Source organism: Mixophyes fleayi, chromosome 6, assembly GCF_038048845.1.
Source record: "Mixophyes fleayi isolate aMixFle1 chromosome 6, aMixFle1.hap1, whole genome shotgun sequence".
Lineage (NCBI taxonomy): Eukaryota > Metazoa > Chordata > Amphibia > Anura > Limnodynastidae > Mixophyes > Mixophyes fleayi.
The window spans coordinates 200,129,779-200,149,569 of NC_134407.1; the positions used below are offsets into that span (position 1 = coordinate 200,129,779).

A 19,791-nucleotide genomic window follows, 5' to 3' on the forward strand; every position below is an offset into this window, starting at 1 on the left:
CAACATTTATTTATATAGCGCCAGCAAATTCCGTAGCGCTGTCAGCATTTTATAAAGGTCTGTTGACCATACACCGGAGAGTTCTCCTAGTTGGGTGTTAGGAAATATACACTTGTTATTTCTGGGTTTAGATCTACAAGGATCCTTTCACATTTGCAGTACTGAACACATCGAAATGCTACCCACAATGCATTATGTCATGGGGCAGTAAGAAAGGCAAAATGAACGCGCACAGAATAGAACTGGGAACGGGATTCTAGAAAACCAATTGTTTTACTTCTACTTTTATAATATATATTTCTGCAGAAATAGGACAAATCATCCTCTGCAGTGTTGAATGTAGTGCGATGCTGTATTTCATTTGTGTCAGAAGTTTTTTATGGTGTATAAATGCTTGTTTGCTGGCAGGATCCAATTACAGAATTATGTCATACTGGAGAGTAATAAGTCCTCTCGGGAAAGCACAGGGGCCACAAACCGCCTGGGGGCATCAGTCTTGCTATATTTATTGCTGCTACGCTGTGGCAGCAATGCTCGATTTACTGCAGTGATGAGGTCATAGAATGCTGTAGATTCTAAGATGCTGCATTTTCCTTACACTGTATTTACAGAAATGCTCTCAATAATCTATGTGTTCCAGGTTAGCATTCTTGAAAAATAAACCTTCTATAATAAAATAATTGTACACTGTTAGATGGCTTGAATTTATTGGCTTGCACATACCCTGCCCCATTGGAGCTTACAGTCTAAATTCCCTAATATATACACACACAGACAGAGTGAGACTAAGGTCAATTTTGATAGCAGCCAATTAACCTTCCAGTATAGTATGTTTTTGGAGTGTGGGAGGAAACCGGAGCACCCAGAGGAAACCCATGCAAACACGGGAAGAACATACAAACTCCACACAGATAAGGCCATGGATGGGAATTGAACTCATGACCCCAGTGCTGAGAGGCAGAAGTGCTAACCACTTAGCCACCATGCTGCCCTATCATCAGGCAGAGTTTTGTGACTGTTCTACTGTGCTCAGAGAGAAGGCTTGTCTCCTATTGCTGGACATATATAAATGGCTGAGTCCTATAGATTGTAAGCTTGCGAGCAGGGTTCTCTTACCTCTCTGTCTGTATGTAGTACTAAGTATTGTCTTATTAACATTTGTTCCCAATTGTAAAGCGCTACGGAATTTGCTGGCGCTATATAAATAAATGATGATGTTGATAGCAGAGAAGGAAGAAAGAAAAAGCAAAATATTTAGTCAAAGTTGCAGTAGGGCATGTGCAAGGCAATAAATTAAAGTCATCTGATGGTGGAGAATCTATTTGAATATTTACCCTGTGAAAAACGTAGGAGTGCTACCTACATACAATGAAATGACTTGACAATAAACTGGTATATTGCCTCCCAAAACACTATCACACACAATCTGCAATACACTCATATATCCACGCTTGCCATACTGCAAATTGTCAGCAAAAACATACAGTGATCAGCAAAACAATAGCCTACACGTAGCATGCTATTTGTTTGTGCTTGATTGTGGCCGTGAACCCTTATTTCTTAAATTTTAGTCCTCTTGTCTTCAAGATTTCTACTAAATTCATTTTTCTTTAAAGATGGATTCGTATTACAGAAATGATGTTTCAGATAAAATAGTGGTCGTCAGTTTTTAATACAATTGACGTTGTTCCATATCGCCAGCTCCACACAGCGGCCGAATCCTATTTGGAGCTCAGTGTAAACTCTGAAAACGTCTCCCACCAATGAAGTGACTGCAAATCTGCTGGTGTTTCCGCAAATACCTGCAATGCTGTCTTATGTGACTATTGTATTAATATGAATCATAACAACTCTATTAATTTTTCAAAGGCCCTGATGTAATAAACACAAAGGGCCCGATTCATTAAGGAAAGTTAAGTAAAAAAATTGAGTAAGTTTTCTCCTGGACAAAACCATGTTACAATGCAAGGGGTGCAAACTAGTTTTCTATTTTGCACCTAAGTTAAATACTGGCTGTTTTTTTCCTGTAGCATACAAATACTTGATAGCTTATTTGTACACTGAAATTTAAAGTTGATATTTGTGTACTACATGAAAAAACAGTCAGTATTTAACTTATGTGCAAAACAGAAAACTAGATTGCACCCCTTGCACTGTAACATGGTTTTATCCAGGAGACTGAAATAAGATACCTCTTCATTTAAGATCCTTAATGAATCAGGCCCACAGTCAACTGCGCTATAGTTGAAAACTTGTCACAGAGCGTTCCTCTTGTGGTTTAGGATTATTTGTGCTCCCGCTCCCTAAAACATTAGGGCTTCCAAGACGATAAGACCTGAGCCGTTTCTACATCGTGATGTATCATGTTTTCTTGTCTGATCTATTTATTTCCGACTGTTCCTGATATCTGAAATTGAATCACATCAATCAACCCCACAAAAAACCCTCACTCACAGGTATACAGCGCAATTGGTATGCGTGCTTCCACGTACACATAAAACATGTTTTCTGTGCAAACAACATATAAATAAAGTTATGTGTGCTCTTTGTTTGCTGCAACTTTATAGACATTTTACATATGGGCATGAAGTCAGGTCTTGAGAACCTTTCATGTACTGGCAGGGGCCTGCTCACTGTGCACCTGAGACATCAAACAGTAGGCAGTCTGCCATTCTAGAACAATGGGTCCTGATTGGCTCTTTATGGTCACATGAGATAACACCAAGGTTAAATTAAGCCACAGTACAACCACCACGAACAGCTATTTTGGTTACAGTAGCATCAAGTACAATATAGAATGGAACGCTTGGATCTGAAAATTATTATACTGCAATAAGGCTTCTTCTCCGCCTGTTCTACTAATGTAAAATATTTCAAAACATTCCCACAGATAGGAATGAGAAGCACACATGCAATGTAAAACCATTATTTGGATTTCACATTGTAATATGCTGTATCTTCATTGTCTACCCCTGAGAATTCTGACACTCACTGACCAGCAACGAACGGTGAAACTCTAAATAGTTAAATTGACAATCTATGAAATGCACAACAGCGAAGCACCTAATAGTGCCTAGGAGTAGTCTTTCCATCCAAGTGCACACCAGTATTGTCAACAATATTTTATATCTTGACACGGAATGGTCAAAGTATTGATCCTGTCCTAAGATTCAGAAATCTATAAAATGCAGATGTATGCTTGACAGGAGAAAGTGATAGGAATCCTGTCCTGAGGCAGCGGGTAACATCTCTATAGATCACCGGGATTGTCTGGATCATTTTATAGCGGGTGGGGCGGAGAGCTGAGAAGAAACCCGCTAACCAGCACTAGTAAGCCCACATTATATAATGTATGGGAAATACAGGATAAATGTTCAATATTATGTTATGTTCAATATTATGTTATGACTAACAGTTGTTAGGCAAACCACAGTGACATGTCTCCAGATGGTAATGCCTCATTTATCTCGTATGGTATATTGCAGCGTGGAGATGAACGAAATTGTGGTTACAGTTTGCGCAAATGGAGTGTTCGGAGGAACAAGCCATCTCACAGAGGCGGTAGTTCCACACTCTTCGAGGTCTGCCATTTTGCAAAAGCTATTCTGCACTATATTTGTGACTAACTTTACCAACTTTTATTAATTTTGTCTCACTAAAGGGAGGTCAGGTGGCAAGCGGGGGGAGGGCCGCGGTAACGTGCTCACGTCAACATTGCCCCGTCTACTGCAATGTAAAGCCAAGATTCACAGCATCGCATAGCATGTGAAGCTACTTGCCTCATTCAGCCCCACCTCCGACGGGGTCCGGGAGGGTGTCTGTTCCTCGGAAGTTCCCCTCCCCCCCAAAACTCATGAACTTCCCAAATAGTCAAGTATAAGATTATGGCGGGGAATTCAATTGTGCGCTTAGTCCCATTGAAGCCTCGTGTGATGTGCACCTCCGCTTACTTCCAGGTATTACGATAAGTTAGGTACACACTGAAGAATTTTCCGACCGACGTGTTATCTCAAACGATTGAACCTTTGACTGAAAGTCTGATCCGTCTGACGATTCATACATACACTCTGACACGATTTACTTTCAGATCTGTGCTCTTCATCTGGTCCTCTAGTCTTCAGAGAATGACAGCACAATATCCATTCATTCATGACTGTCATATTGTCACACTGATTAAAACCGCCTTGTTATAGCTATCCACATGTTCTAATGAATTTCGTTAGCTTCTGTGACTCTGAAACTAAACATTCAGTCTCAGAACAAACAAATCAATTATTCCTTCTACAGCATTCTCTGCAATTACCGTATTTCCCCATGTATAAGACGCACCTTTTTCCCAAATATTTTGGGTCTAAAACCTGGGTGCGTCTTATACAGGGGTAGCGGGGATACAGGAGGAGGAGGGGGGCAGTGGTACAGCGGTATACGAGCATTCCAGGAGAAGGGGGCAGAGGTACAGCGGCAGCGGGGGGAGGGGGGATTGGGGCGGGGAGGGAGAGTGTGCTCTGTGATCAGAGCAGCCGGGTAGCACACTCTCCCTGCAGGTCCGTTCGGCAGAGACAGACAGGGAGAGTGCACTGGCCGGTTGCTCTGATTGTGATCAGCCAGCCAGTACACTCTCCCTGCCTTTTTTGACAGCTACCGTAATATTTTTTTTTTCAAATTTCTGGGCCAAAATTAAGGTGCGTCTTATACATGGGAGCGCCTTATACATGGGGAAATACGGTATTCACCGGTACATTTATCGCAAGCATTGGCTGAACAGAGCCCGACTCTGTAAACTCTATGGAGATGGTGAGCATGAGTGCATACACACTACATGATCGGTCGGTGATTGGTCGGAATATATTGAACAGTACGACCAACCAAATGAAACGATGATCGGCACTATGGGACGACTTTAGATCATCGTGTCACTATACACACTGACATGATATCTGACCGAATGGTCGGATGTCGGCTGATTGGAGGTTTTTCGTGCAATCATCGGGCCACTGCCTTAAACATTACTGACTTTTTCTCACAGCTCTATGGGGGGTATTCAATTGCCGGTGATGTGGTGCCGCACACATTGCCGGGAATTACAGTAGAAATCTCATTTTCCCTTGCGCCTCTATGGGGTGTGAGGAAGAATGAACGGAGATTTGCGTCAAATCTCCACCGCAAAGTGTCTCGCGGACCTTCCATTCCTGGCTAATTGAATTCCCCCATTATGAGGTGCATGAGGCAAACATTTCTTTTGTATCTACTGCAGTGATACATAACTAATTAGCACTGTAAACAATTAATAGTTAATTAACGTGAGTGTCCACAAGGAATAAATTCATTTCTAAAACTATACAAACTATAAAAATCATAGGAAGAAAATACCCCCATAAACAAAATTAGATACAGCTGTAATTTGGTCCAAAAATGTTTTTTACATTGCTTCGATTATGTTTCGTGTTATGCTTTACAAATGACAGTGCCTAGTGTGCTCTGCAATAGTCACTCAATATCGTTGTTAGCGGGTATTTTAACCTCTAGGCTATCCCTTTGCTCGGACTACAATGATACCATCTTTTCTTTTGTAACTATCAGAATACTTGTTAAATCTGCCTTCAATATATATATATATATATATATTTATTTTTACAGTGTGAGACCAGGTCAGTCCTGCAATGCTGGGAGAACATCATTATAGGGATCTCCATCTCCAAGCACAAATACAGCAACCTCATTAACAGCGAGAAGCTAGTGACACTCCTGAAGGTGACGAGGAGGAGACGCAGCATACAGGAGAGGAAAAAGTGGTTTTAATTAACAAACCTATTTCAAAACCGACAGAGCAATGTCTCGGCTCCAAGTGTCATTTGCATTTTGCGTACAGTTGTGCGTGGGAATTCTCTCTCAAGAGCCTGTTACAAATCAAATAGTGTCTGATTGAATCTGAACAGTGCTGCTGCAGTGGTGAATGAGGACTTCAGTCTAATGACTTTCAGCTCACACACATAATTAAAGCCTCTTGTTCGTGACTAAAAAAAAAAAAAGAAAAAAGAAAGAAACCTCACTAATTATTGTAGAGGTTATATTTAATTTAATCCTCTGTCATTAATTAGAGAACTAGATTTGTTTTAAGTAAAGCCCCAAACAATTAGGAGTTTATTTGCATTGGCAGAAGGAGACTCCTGCACATGGCTTCACTGAATGCTGGATTATGTCAAGAGAGGTCACATGATCCACAATAACATGACCAATTAGGGATAACAATAATTCTGTGTAGGGGTCATGGTGTTCCCGAAGTAAAGTCCTATTGCCTCCGCCAACCCTTCTAAAAGTACACATATGTAGGGCTGTTTCTAAATGAGTAAACATCCCGGTTAAGATGGACACCTTTCACTAAGGGTTGAGATAAAGCCTTGGGCTCTTTAGCCCTTAAAATAAGTTTACACTAACTAGAATAATGTAGAGTATTTCCCTTTCAATGTTTTACACCACTTTTCAATTTCATTAGGAAAGCACATTGAATTCATAGGCAAATCGAGGGGGGGTTCTTGGTGCCTGGAACCCCCTCCAAGCCTGGGGCACTGTATAATTGAGGTGGCTGGACCCTGCCCCCGCTTCCTACGGCTCTGCTTGAAAAGGGAGAGCTGTGTGCACCTAACAGTAGTGCAGGCAGCATTGCCCATGTATATTATGGGGATAGGAAGAGCTGGAGAGCAGCCAAGCACTGTCTAAAATTATAGCCACGCCCCCATGCATGCTGGTCACGCCCACTGGCGGGCTTGGTGTGGAAACCCCCCACTACAAATCCTGCGTTTGCCCCTGGAATTCAATACAAAAAATTTATTATGTCTATTGGAATGGTGTGACATTACGATTTCACTGACAACTTAAGCATGTCACCTCCTCAAACCATGAGTAAACAATAGCTTTCAATAACTTAATATCCATGCCACCATTTTTAACCATTGTTGGGGGTAGATTTACTAAAGCTTCCAAAGGAAAATTGGAGGTGTTGCCCATAGCAACCAATTAGATTCATGATAACATCGTCTAGAATGTATTAAATAAATAATAACTGGAACCTGATTGGTTGCTGTGGGTAACACCTCCACTTTTCCTTTTAGAAGCTGTAGTAAATCCACCCCCTGGTCTTCACAAGCTAGATTTTCAATGTTCTACAAATAGCATAGAAAAGGTTAGTATTTAAAATAGCTAAATAGATGATTAAAAATCATACTTGCCAACTTTTAAAACCTCCCCTGCAGGTCAGGTGACAAGTGAAGGAGGGGCGTGGTAGGGGGCGTGGTAAAGCCATCGCTTAACTGTGGTTCCGCCCGCCTGCTATGAAATAATGAAATTCACGGGGGGCTTGTCGCGAATCGTGTCATTACACCCCGCCTCCACCAAGACCCAGGAGGATGCCTATTCTTCCGGGAGTCCGAGAGGACTCCCCGAAATACGGAACTTCCAGGACAGTGGGCAAGTATGTTAAACATGTATCCTGGAGCAGCAAAAATATAAATATTTTGGAGCTCGAAAAATATACCCAACCACGTCAGAGAGAATTCAGAGTGCGTGTTATCTACATCTGATAGAGAAGTAAAACATAAGAGGAGAATGTTCCCTATGTGAAGTTACAGATAACATGTTTTATATTTAAATGATATTTGTTTATATTGCAACTATTCACTTTGGTCTAGAAAAAACATCTTACAGCAGTAAGGCCACTAGATGGCGCATGTCTCATGTTGCAGCCCTCTGTCCCTCACTTTCTTGTATGCAAAGTACAGTCCAGTCTGACTCCAGGCTGGGTTCACACATTGACAAAAGATTTGTGCTACAGGATCACATGACACAGCCCTGTGCTCAGCGATCACAACACGTTGCAGTAACTTTTAAATGAACTTTGTTTCCCCAACACTTTAATTATTCTTATCAGCACAAAACCAATGCTCTTTCCGATGAGAAATACAGGCTACAGCACACAAGCGCTGTGTCCCCCATTTAATAATCTGTATGCCAGATTCCCAGCTATTTTAATGTGTCTGAAAATATAGATTTTGAGCCAACTATTTCCATGAGTTGTCTGTGTAAATAACGACAACCATTGTTTCCATACAGGGTCAGGATCCAGCTTTATTTTACATTACTCTTTTCCCTGCTTCAAGGACCATCTTTCTTGCTACACTACTAGAATACTGCAGATTCTTGTCTCTTATTTATATATATAGTGCCATAAGTTGTCTCTCTTTTTATACTTTGAAAAAGGCTGCTCAACTTGCCTCCTCCTGCTTATTACCATAGATTGTCAGGAGTTATCTTTATTTCCACCCTACTAAAATATCTGCTCAATCTGTCTCCTACTTGTTTACATACAGCGTCAGGAACCAGCTTTTTACACTGCAAGAATGGTTGCCGCATCTCTCTCCTTCCTCTCTTTTACATAGAATGTTGGTGACCTCTGAGATAAACTACCAACAAAAGAAAGATAACTGCACAAATAATATCTAGTACAGATTCCAAGAATGTTGTATAGATGTAATTTTAATGTTCAAGTCCACTCCATATAGCAATTTTGGAAAGATTCCTCCCCCGGGAACCCAAATGTTACCTGAAACTCGGTGCAGGACGTCCAGGAGAGAAAACAGAAGTAAGGGCTCTAAGGTGCAGTAGATTTACATTGCTATGAACATCAAAGGAGGTATGTGAAACGCGTAGAGCAGCCCCTGACTCTCAGGTATTAGTGTAGGTTCCAGGGGAGAGGTCATTACCAAAGTTATACATATACATTTTTTTAGAGTGGTTAAACCCTTGTGTAGCTGGATCACTTATAAATAACTTATCTTATAAGTTTATTTCAATTAGTGGCGCAGTGCTAATGTACTGATTTTTACATAAGAAATGCATTGATTTCTGATGCAATAGGCATATGTTGGAGGAAATCTTTTTTTGTAAGAAAGGAAGAAAAGAACTCCGATGCTAATTAGACCTATTTATTATCTGTGAATCTGTGAGTGACCAACACTATTTTAGCCTGAACAGACAGCAAGGGGTCAGTACCATTTATCCTGTCTTGTTAAAAAGATAAACAAACTACATGAATAATACAACCAGCAAGTAATTTAGAAATTCACAGATTGATGTAAATTTTGTTATATCCAACATTAGAGAATTTTATAACCTGATGCTAAAGAAATGATGTAAAATCTAAGACTTTGTGGTGCCAGCTAGGAAGGGGCAGGGTTACCCTCTGCCAACATGTGTCAGAGACAGTATATAAGAGCTGTATTTTTACTGTATTATACCACTGTATTATACCATCTGTACTTCTGGGTGATTATTAGTACCTCCAACTAGTGTGTAATGGTCCTTGCAAGGACCCCTTGAGCAAATAAACATCACCGCTTGAAGATTCTGCCTGACGCCTATTACCTGCTTGTATCCTTTGACCAGCAGATAAGAGCTTACACTCTAATCGGTTTCCCAGCTGTCCTGTGTTGAACCCAGTGTCTCTGTGTCAATACTTTGCCCGCTACCCAGCAGTCCTGATCCATAGTAAGTGGTCAGGAGGTACCAGTCAGACCACAGCACAAAGGAGATGTAGCAGCTATACCATCTACCCCAGAAGTAAGCGGTTCTAGGTGCTGCAAAGGAGCATCCAGGTGGCGAAGTCAGCCCATCCGGTCACAGCTTGCATGTGCTCTACAACGAAAACATGCTAATTCATGCTGACAATTTAAACTTTGCAGACTATGTAATCCCCCTAAACATTCCGTCCTGCACCCCCCCTCTCTGCCCCAAACATCATCCTACATCCACTGCCTTTTATCACTGAACAGTAAATTGTATTCTGACAAGTAAAAGTGTGTTCATTCTGGTTTTCAGGTTGTCAGATGATTCAGTGCTTTAAATTCATGCTGCACACACAAGACACAAGATTCTCTGGAATTCCAAACACAAAGCCCTGCTTTGTGTAAACGGTGGGAAGGCAGCGCTGGAGTTTTCTCCCATGCAGAATGCGTCAGGAATAAGATTAAATGTAATGCGTCTATCTAACTCTAATTCAATTCACATTGCAAAACCGTCTGCAGTTTATTTCATAATGTGATTTAACTGGGTAAAAAAGGGAAATATTTTTACTGCATTTTTCAGTGTTTAGTATAATGGATGTGATCACGTTTTTCAGCACAGAAAAGGCTCATTTATCTGCACAATTCAATTGATTCCTTAGTCAAGAAAATATAAACTGCAATCCGTAGACCACAAAATCATACTGGCCCACTCTCCCGAAATGTCCAGGAGACTCCCGAATTCTGAGTAGGTCTCCCATTGGGTGGAAAAATTACGTGATTCGTAGGGAATTGCGCCATTTTGGCCCTGCCCCCAGGATAAAATGACTATTTGCTATGGTGGTGGGGTCAAAATGACGTGAATTGTCCCGCACCGCACTCCCACCACATCTCCTACCCCGGATCTCCCGGATGCTAGCTACATAAAGTTGCCAAGTATGAACAAGACTGCCCCAGTGGGCAGTGATCTCATTGACAAACACACTTTTCACAGTCACTGACCAAACGGGCACTGATCCAGTGTCTAACAATGTTTGCCAGACATTAGGTTAATTACGTGAGTGCACGACTGTCATTCAGATTCGGGCTTCTGTGTTGTCTCACATTCATCTTTATTATGGCCTGGAGAGGAATTAAACCTTCAAAAGTATCCATTCTGCAGTTGGACAAGAAATATTGCATGTTTCGCCAACAGAATTTGGTCCTAAGTGTGCCCAGTCTTCACCCATCCTACACCACATTGCAGACTAAATTGACCATCATTGTCCCAACGGAATTCATAGACTCTAAATTCTGTTAAATGCAAGTGTAGTGTGGAATGACTTTCCACAGAAATGTGGGGAAAAGGCAGAACTTGAAGATCTTATCACCGACCATGCCTGAACAAACTAAGTTCCTTCTGGAAGATTGTCCAAACAGGAGCTTTTTGGGAAAACACATCATCCCTACGTTTACAGAAAGCAAAATTAACCTTTCAAAGACCTTCCATATAGCCAAACATTTAGGAGGTTCAGTGATGTTTTGGGGTTACTGTGCTGCAACTGGTACGGGGTGCCTTGAACGTGTACAAGCCATTATGAAATCTGGAGATTACCACGACATTTTGAAGCACAACGTTGCACCCAGTGCCAGAAAGCTGGGTCTCCATCATGGATCTTCCAGAAGTACAATGAACACACTTTAAAAAGCAACCGGGAATTGTTCTGAAGTGGCCATCGAGCCCTGAACTAAATTCCATTGAACACATGTGGAGATATTTAAACAGCATTTGGGAGACGGAACCTTCAAACCTTGGAGCAGTTTGTACAAGAAGAGAGGTTTGGGAGGCTCTTCCATGGCAATAGGCATTGGCAGATCCATGAGGGGGGGCGATCGGGCCAATATGAAGTCTTGTCTTGGGTGTCAACAATTTTGTCATTGCCATTTATTCTCCATTTCTGATTTAAAAGGATATACATTGAAATGCAGAATAAAAAGCAAAGGTTCTGCAATATCAACAGAGAAAAGAGTGTGGAGACCCAAAACGATTGTTAATTTCAACTTATGTTTAGAGAAAAATTATTAGTTATTTGAAGAAGTGTAAGGGTGTCAAAATTGATCTCCACGACAGTCTATATATTAACGTTGAATAGTGACTCTTCTTGCTGTTTAACATCTCTTTTATGTACTCACTTTTAATGTATGCACTTTATTTGCTTCACCTTTTTTATGTGGAACAGCATTACACTCGCTTGATGTTTATGTGTCTAATAGTGTAATGGGGTTAATTATAGTTATATACAAGATAACTTGTGTTTTTGTGCTCTGCAGCATTGCCTGTCATAGACAAGATACCTGCCCATTACGCTTAGCTCTCATAGATATTTTACTTTCTCTGTCAGGCAACTTATACATGAATAATTCAGAGTTTTACCACACGCAACTAGACAAGATGTGCATGGATAAAATGACAGGAGGATTATAGGGAAATGTGTAAGAGGCCCTCACAGCACACAGATGTTCTCTAACTGCCTGGAAGCAAATCTCAAGTCCCAGACCAGAAGGAGAGGGTGAGTTACCAGAGCTGATAATAGTACAAACACAGCCTAATAAATATTTACTAAGTATAATTATCCAGTGTGATGCTCAATGCTATGCCAGATTAATGTTCTGCTGTCTGTATTGTGTGCACAGACCCATCCCCATCCTCTCTCAACCAACACTTCTCTCCTGGTACACATATTGATTCTGTCCTCTCTTCCACTATACATCTGTTTTCCTATATGTGTCCATTGCCCTCCATCCACGGTCTCGACCCCCCACCACCACTCTCTCATCTCTCTATATATTATACTCTCTACAGTCTATACCAATGGTAGCGCCCCCTCCCCTTCCCTGTTGAGGTGTCCAGAGATCACAGAAGTTATTGATGTAACCATAATGAGAGATTTCAAAGACCTCAGCTTTACGACCTGGGTCATAAATAGTTATAGGCACTCATCTGTAGCCACGTGTCTGGGGTCCTCTTATTCATAAATACCTCATGAGGAGAACAGAAGACAATCAAAGGGAAACATTGATTTACATTCATGTTTTAACCCATGGCTGGACACTGTTCTTCCAAGCCACATCATAATCATCTATTTATATAGCACCACTAATTCCACAGCGCTGTACACTCACTCACATCAGTCCCTGCACCATTTGAGCTTACAGACTAAATTCCCTAATATACACACACAGACTGAGAGAGACAAAGGGCAACTTAATAGCAGCCAATTAACCTTCCAGTATGTTTTTGGAGTGTTGGAGGAAACCCACGCAAATACGGGAGAACATAAAAACTCCACACAGATAAGAACATGGTGGGGAATTGAACTTATGACCCCAGTGCTGTGAGGTAGAAGTGGTAACCACTAAGCCACCATGCTGCCCATCAAGCTATTACTATAAATTACTTTACAAGCACATATTTGTAGTTTTATATAACTAGCAATTAGCTTGCATATGACAATATACTTTCCAACACTCTCCGCTCTCTCCACAATGTATACTCTCTACTACCCACCTACTACCTACTGTCCACCACTCTCTAGTAGGGGCAGCACAGTGGCTGAGTGGTTAGCACTTCTGCCTTACAGCACTGGGTTCATGAGTTCAATTCCTAACCATGGCCTTTTCTGTGAGGAGTTTGTATCTTTTCCCCATGTTTGCGTGGGTTTCCTCCGGGTGCTCCAGTTTCCTCCCACACTCCAAAAACATACTAGTAGGTTAATTGGCTGCAATCAATATTGATCCTAGTCTATCTCTCTCTCTCTCTGTGTATTTAGGGAATTTAGACTGTAAGCCCCAATGGGGCAGGGACTGATGTGAGTGAGTTCTCTGTACAGCGCTGCAGAATTAGTGGCGCTATATAAATAAATGGTGATGATGATATAGTCTTTGTTATCCACCACCTTCCCCTCTTCACAGTATCTACACTCTACCAATCTCCTATCTACTTCCCACCAGAACAGACATTTCTCTAAAGTCTCCCCTTTCTCTTCTGTGCCTACTCTCCAACACTCTCCCTTCTTTCTAGTTTCTACTCTCCACCACTCCTTCCTCTCTCTCCAGAGACTCTATTCTCTACCTGTCTCTCCTTTCTATACAGTATCTACGCTCACCACTTCTCCCTCATTATACATTTTCTACTCTCCCCTCTCTCAACAGTCTTTACTCTTCAGTAGTATCCACCAGTCTCTCCTCACCTTACTCTTGATCCCTCTGTATATTTATTTACTATTTACTCTCCACCACTCGTCCTTTCTACCTATCTCCTCTCCGCTATTATATATTATATACCTACTTGTCACATCTCCTCTTCCCGCATCTTGTCATCTCCATTACAGTTTTTCTTCTCTTTCGCCACTTCCTCCAGAGATCCATAGACCATTTACCATGATAAATTGGTGCTTTTACCAGATAATAGCAGCATAGGGTCCCCGCTACCACAAATGAAAAAGCTCAACACTTTTTATTATTATTTACTCCACAATTCCTTTATTTCTCAAGAAAGATTGTAACACACATAAAAGGACTGTGGGAGAGAGGATTTAACCCTCCAGCCAACGTCAGGGGAATAATTCATCCCCATTAGTGGGTTTTTGAATGATTTCGGAGAATAGAGATGCATTAAATACTTTCTATGTTGTGGCAATGAGTGTTGTTACCACTAAAAACAGTCTATTTCTCTGTATTTTCCCCTTCCATCTACCAGATGTTTGCAATCTCATAGTTTTTCCTCTTTCAATTATCTTAAAACTGCTCTCTGTACAATCCCAAGCATCACATGACAGCCCCCATATCATGTGACCGAGATAGCCGAGCACTAGAGCAGATGTTATCTCTGAGAATGTTTCCATGTCAGCTGGAGACTAAACTTTTTCCATTCTGCAAGGGTCCACTCGTGGCCTTATGTCCGTATGACTTTATACACAATTGATGTGCCCTTCATAGACACTGCCTAGACATAGTCTAATGTCTGTTCTCTTGCTAATTGCATAATATGCAAAGCATTCTGGGAGAGGACGTAACTTATCCAAACCTGGACACACCTGTGCAAAAGTTACAGCAACCCAAATTTGTAATCTTTACATCGGGTGATTTACTGTATCACATACAATTAAATATTCACTATTTTATATAAATTATACCAAATTTGTTTCTCAATAGTATTTTCTTTTGGGGTGACGGTATTTTACACCAATGGCTAACTGTTAATTTTTTGGTTAGTGTTTTGTGACGTCACTTAACTTATATTACACCACTGCACGTCCTTTGTGTATTATGGTCCCGGTCTGGTGGGTTGCTTTGGAGAAAGGAGGATTGGTGCGTTGCATATGTATATGGTTACAGTCACAACCAGGTCCCGGGTGTAGTGCAAATATGAGACTACGGGGTCTATTTGACATTGGTGGCTAGTGGGAGACAGGAATTATCAATATACTGCCACTTGTATTTCCATGCCAGGGTTCATTAACGAGCCCAGATAAAACCCTCCTCCTAATTAAGAGAAAAACCTCTTCCACTGGCAGCCTAACGCTGTAGGCGAAAGAAGGAAGTGACCCCTGTGTGGTTATTGAGCACAGCGACTAAGGTCGCGCATGCGCATAACGATGGGACCTGATGATGGATCCATGGCGTCTTCTCCATCGGCGCCAGAGACCCATGGACTCCATTGAAAAGGTAAGCTGATGCCATCTTGAGATGGCGTTAGTTTTTTAAAGCTGGGGTCAGATTGCAGTCCCCATAGAGGTCTGGCAGTCACCAACGTAAAATAGGTTAAAGCAGTATAAACCTCTAATTAATAAATTGAAAGAAAAGCTGTAAAGACCATTCTCCAGCTTAAAAAATAGACCCTTATGTTGTTGTGTGTGAGATATTTATAATGGTGGAGGTGGGACAAATGCCATACATACACTTAGCAGAAGTTTAGCCCACTTGTCTCTTTCACTTAATAATAAAATAATATTAATGACAAGCAAAAAAAACAGCTGAGCGGAACTAATCAGGATAAGCTATATATATGGAGGAAAAAGGCAGAATGTTCAGCAGTCAAATCTTGAGCCTGATTTTGCATATAGGGGGTTCTTGGTAATATAACGGGAGCACTACACAAGCCACCGCCACTTTAAATTTCCCCTGAAAGTCCCCGAATTCCGGCGACCTGCAGAAATCGCTGTTTCATACATTTACCACCTAGAGTTTTTCTTACAACGAAGGTACAATCAGAATGACACAAGGTGCATTGGATAATTTAACGGGCTGCCCCCCACCAGCAGTCAGACCAATCGGATTAACCAGATAGTAATTCATATTCACATTTCAAAGGAGGCTTACTTCAATAGGCTCCAGAACACAACTGCTACGGAAAGCTCAGTATAAATAGAATCCAACTCAACATGAGCCCATTAATTGGGAGAATTTCCTGACGCATTTGTTATACAATATAAATATTATACTTAATTGGGAGAATTTTAACATGCAAGTCTAAATAAACAGATACAGGTAGGAAATATGCAAGTAAAAATATACATATAACTAATATAAGAACACAATACAAGTAAGTGTCATGTAATACAAAAAATACAATATAACTACAAATAAAAAATACAAACTATTTAAAAAAAACAAAAACGTTCATACCAATTGTTAAACAGATGGGATGATAGTGACAGCATCGGTTACTCACCACAAAAGCAAGCGAAACCACTGGGGTAGGTGGGCATACATATAAACATGGGTGGGTGCAGCAAACCTTTAAAAGATACTCAAATTTGCAAGCATTACTTGGTCATGTGGACTCATAGACCACAAAGAGCGTTGCCCCTAGTGGCCAGAAGATAATGCCAACCCTTAGAATTCTAGCTTAAGTTTATCAGGTACAAATTTTGGACAAAGAAAAGTCACAAATGTGAGTACGCTTTATTAGATCATATATTCTTTGTAACATGTATTGTACCGAAAGTGCTGCTTGAATCAGACAGGTTTAAGAACCACTGAGTAAAGGTAGGGACTAAATGATACTATCTGGAGTCCTATAAACAAAGTTCCAGGAAGAAGTTCCTGACAGCAGAACAGCCAAACAGACGAGCCGAGGTCAGAGACAGGAAAAGTTAAGGCTAATCTAGATCACAAGCCGAGGTCAAGATTCGAGAGAGAATGATCAGGGTCAAAGCTTGGAGAAAACTGTGTAGTCAGGCTAAAGTTCAGCTACAGAATAACAACATGCACTAGAACTCAAACTGTTTAGGATTACTGCAGAACACTTGTGTATTATGTTTGTGTAATGCCGTGACACAGAATATTGCATGTTAATTAATCTGGTCTGAACCCAGGCAGGGGGAAGGGATCACTTTGACAACCGCATTTGAGTGCCCACCAGAGAGTCTAAGAAAAGAGTAGTAGTGGAAACTGTCCCAATGATGAAACATGCAATTATTTGTGAATCACAATTTTAGATGACCCATTGTTACCTATGACAAGAACTATTCCCTGATACCAACCATTATTACATAGCAGTGCCTAGTGCCTTGTGAAAGCTCTCCTGTTTGCAAGAAGTCTGTTTTCATGTCTGACCAGGAGACAATGACCTGCGTATGAGCAGAAAGTTATTGTCCGCTGACTTAATCATATTTATTACTGATTGGTTGGCTCAGTGCAGTCTTCCTCCTCTCCAAGATTGTCGACCCCGATCGCATCACCCACTAGGACTGATCCACTATTTCAAGTGCTTATTGGAATTTATGGTGGGGATAGAAACTGTATTAGGCTCAACTGTTACTCCTAAATTTCCAAACCACCAATTCTACATTTCCACTTCAACTACTGATATCTCATCAATTACTTGTTTTTATAAAAAGAGGAGTAGTTTTATTCCTATACATTCAATGATTATTGTTTTATAGTTAGATGCTAATTCATGAATAAATAACCCCGATTTAAATTTGTGACGACAAATCCAAGAACCAATACTGTGAACACTTTCATAAATCAGGCCTTCTGTTTTCTGGCTATTGTGCTGTTGCATGGCAACCCACGGTCTCTCTACGAGTGTTTTCACTCAAACCACAGCTTCATCCCTTCACATATGCTGCCTCCATTACATTCTCTGATCCAAAGTTAGACGTCTGGAGCTTATTGCAGAGACTTCAGGAACGACAGGAATTTAGAAAATGTCCCATTCTGCCCTAAAAGTACAATGTTTTCCATCATTTCGTCTCACATAAACAGCAAATACACCTGGGGCTACACGGGAGAAGGCAGTTTTTGGTTTGCTAGGCAGAAACCTGAAAGGAAGGAATCCTAGACTGGTCCAAGTGTGAGATAAATCCTATAACATCTGTTCTGATGTTCTAGAGTCAGTAGGGAATTTCAGAAAGCACATATAACTGTAAGGTATGAGACAACTGGGACACACAAGGAAACACAATGATTGTTACAGTACGATGTGAAGTCATTAACATATAGTCAGCATAGGGATGCATTTCCATTATGAGAACAAGAGTAATTAACATACTGCAAGCTGGTTTAGTTATAAATCCATCTCTGATTAATGACAATGAGGCAGGGAGTTAAAGTCACAGATCATGTGGTACGTTTACGTAGAGAGCAAATATATTTACAGAGATTGTTTTTAGGGGGTGGGGGGGGGGGGGGGGTCATGGTGGGTTCACTACCTGCACCAATTTACAGACATGTTCAACAGTCCATTGGAAATCAGGTTTTATAGGTACTATACAGGGGCTGGCTGGGCTGGAGCGAAGAGGCCCGGGCTGGTCCCATGGTGGGCTACCTTGGGCTGGGTCACTGGGCCACCTGGATTTTTGTTTCCTTTAAAATGTTCCTAATAGGCTGCTGAGCCGAGTCTTGCTCCCCCCATTCCCGTCGGGCAAATATTTGCCAGCCCTCCCCTGGTACATTGATTTCAAATCAGAAATTTGCCCCAAGACCTCGGGGAACAATTATCAAAAAGTTGTCTGATGCACGCACAGTGGAACGGAGAGCCCAGATTTGGCCTTCAGTGCTACTTGTAAAAAGTAAATAAAAAATAAAGTGTATAAATAGATAAAATTCATTTTAAAAAATTAAAAAAAAAAAGAAGAAGAAAGCATTTATTTAATGGTTTCATTCTGTTATTGCCCCCTGTAAAACTTGTTAGATAGACTTACCAATGTAGAAGCGCGGGGAAGCCTTTACCGGCGGAAGCCCCTTTTAGATATTGGTCATCAGCGAAAATGCAACAGGGCTTCTTGCCTTTTCCTAAATATTCCCCCCTAACTCAGTGGCGCACGCAGGGGGGGTTTCTGAGTCTCCAGAACCCCCCCCCCCTGCGCTAACTAAGTGGCCGCTATAGCTGCACTGTCCTATACAAAGAAGCGTCCGCGGCGGTGCTGTAGTGTATACAGCACCGCCGCGGACGCTTCTTAGACAGCGCCGCGGCTGCTGTATAGGACAGCGCTGAAGAAATGGAGCTGCTGCGCATGCGCAGCAGCTCTCGCGGGTGGTGGTTTTTTTTGGGGGTCGGGGGGTAAACCCCCCCCCCGACAATCCTCCATTCGCCCCTGTAACTCTACAAAGTACCAGATTTAGAAATTAAATGAATAAGGTAAGGGTAGAAATATGTTGGGTCACCCTTGTACTTTATTAAAATAAACATATATCCCACCATATTACCATTATTTAGATGAGGCAGAAACAACTTTCATTTTCTGCATATTTCTATTCCTGGATATGACCCTTGAACTGCCTGCAGCAAATCAGCTTTCATTTGATTTGTTTGCGTCTACATTGGTCCAAGACTTAGGGATCCCCTATGTCTCACTTTCCCCGTTTGTTTGTCCAATATTAATCTGTAACTTAAAAGAGAATAAAAAAAATTTCATCCACTCATCAATGCAAGGGTGCCACCAGAAATTGAGGGGCCCTGTATAAATGTAACAGGCCGAGCCCCTCTCCGTCCTTCTCTCACCCCACCTTAATTTTTAAATTATTCTCTATCCAACATTTGCCCCACCCCCATTCTCTACAATCAGTCCCCATCCCCGGTTCCATCTAACCCTTGCAGTAGTTACTTACATCTTTGCATCTCCTTGCTGTCTCCTTTCAGCTTCTCTCTATTGACAGCGCTGGGATGTTCTTAACTAATCTCTGTCTGCACCTGGGGGGCTGGGACTGGAACAAATAGTGGTAACTGTGGGGCCCTGACATCTTGGGA

The 19,791-nt window shown here is 41.4% G+C and overlaps 1 protein-coding gene and 1 long non-coding RNA gene across 3 annotated transcripts in view; one reads left to right on the plus strand and one right to left on the minus strand.

Annotated features, from left to right (window-relative positions):
- The window catches only part of LOC142095175 (uncharacterized), a 187,208-nt gene that overhangs the window by 80,822 nt on the left and 86,595 nt on the right, over positions 1 to 19,791 (plus strand). Inside the window, exons 1-2 of one of the 2 annotated variants that reach the window (XR_012677753.1) lie at positions 2,237 to 2,456; positions 11,936 to 12,103. The exons of the other annotated variant lie outside the window; for it this stretch is intronic. This is a non-coding gene — a long non-coding RNA (uncharacterized LOC142095175). Of the gene's footprint in view, positions 1 to 2,236; positions 2,457 to 11,935; positions 12,104 to 19,791 lie in introns of those variants that run through there. 2 annotated transcript variants of the gene reach the window in all.
- Positions 1 to 19,791, minus strand: part of PITPNC1 (phosphatidylinositol transfer protein cytoplasmic 1) — a 141,833-nt gene that overhangs the window by 67,385 nt on the left and 54,657 nt on the right. The window lies entirely within an intron of this gene.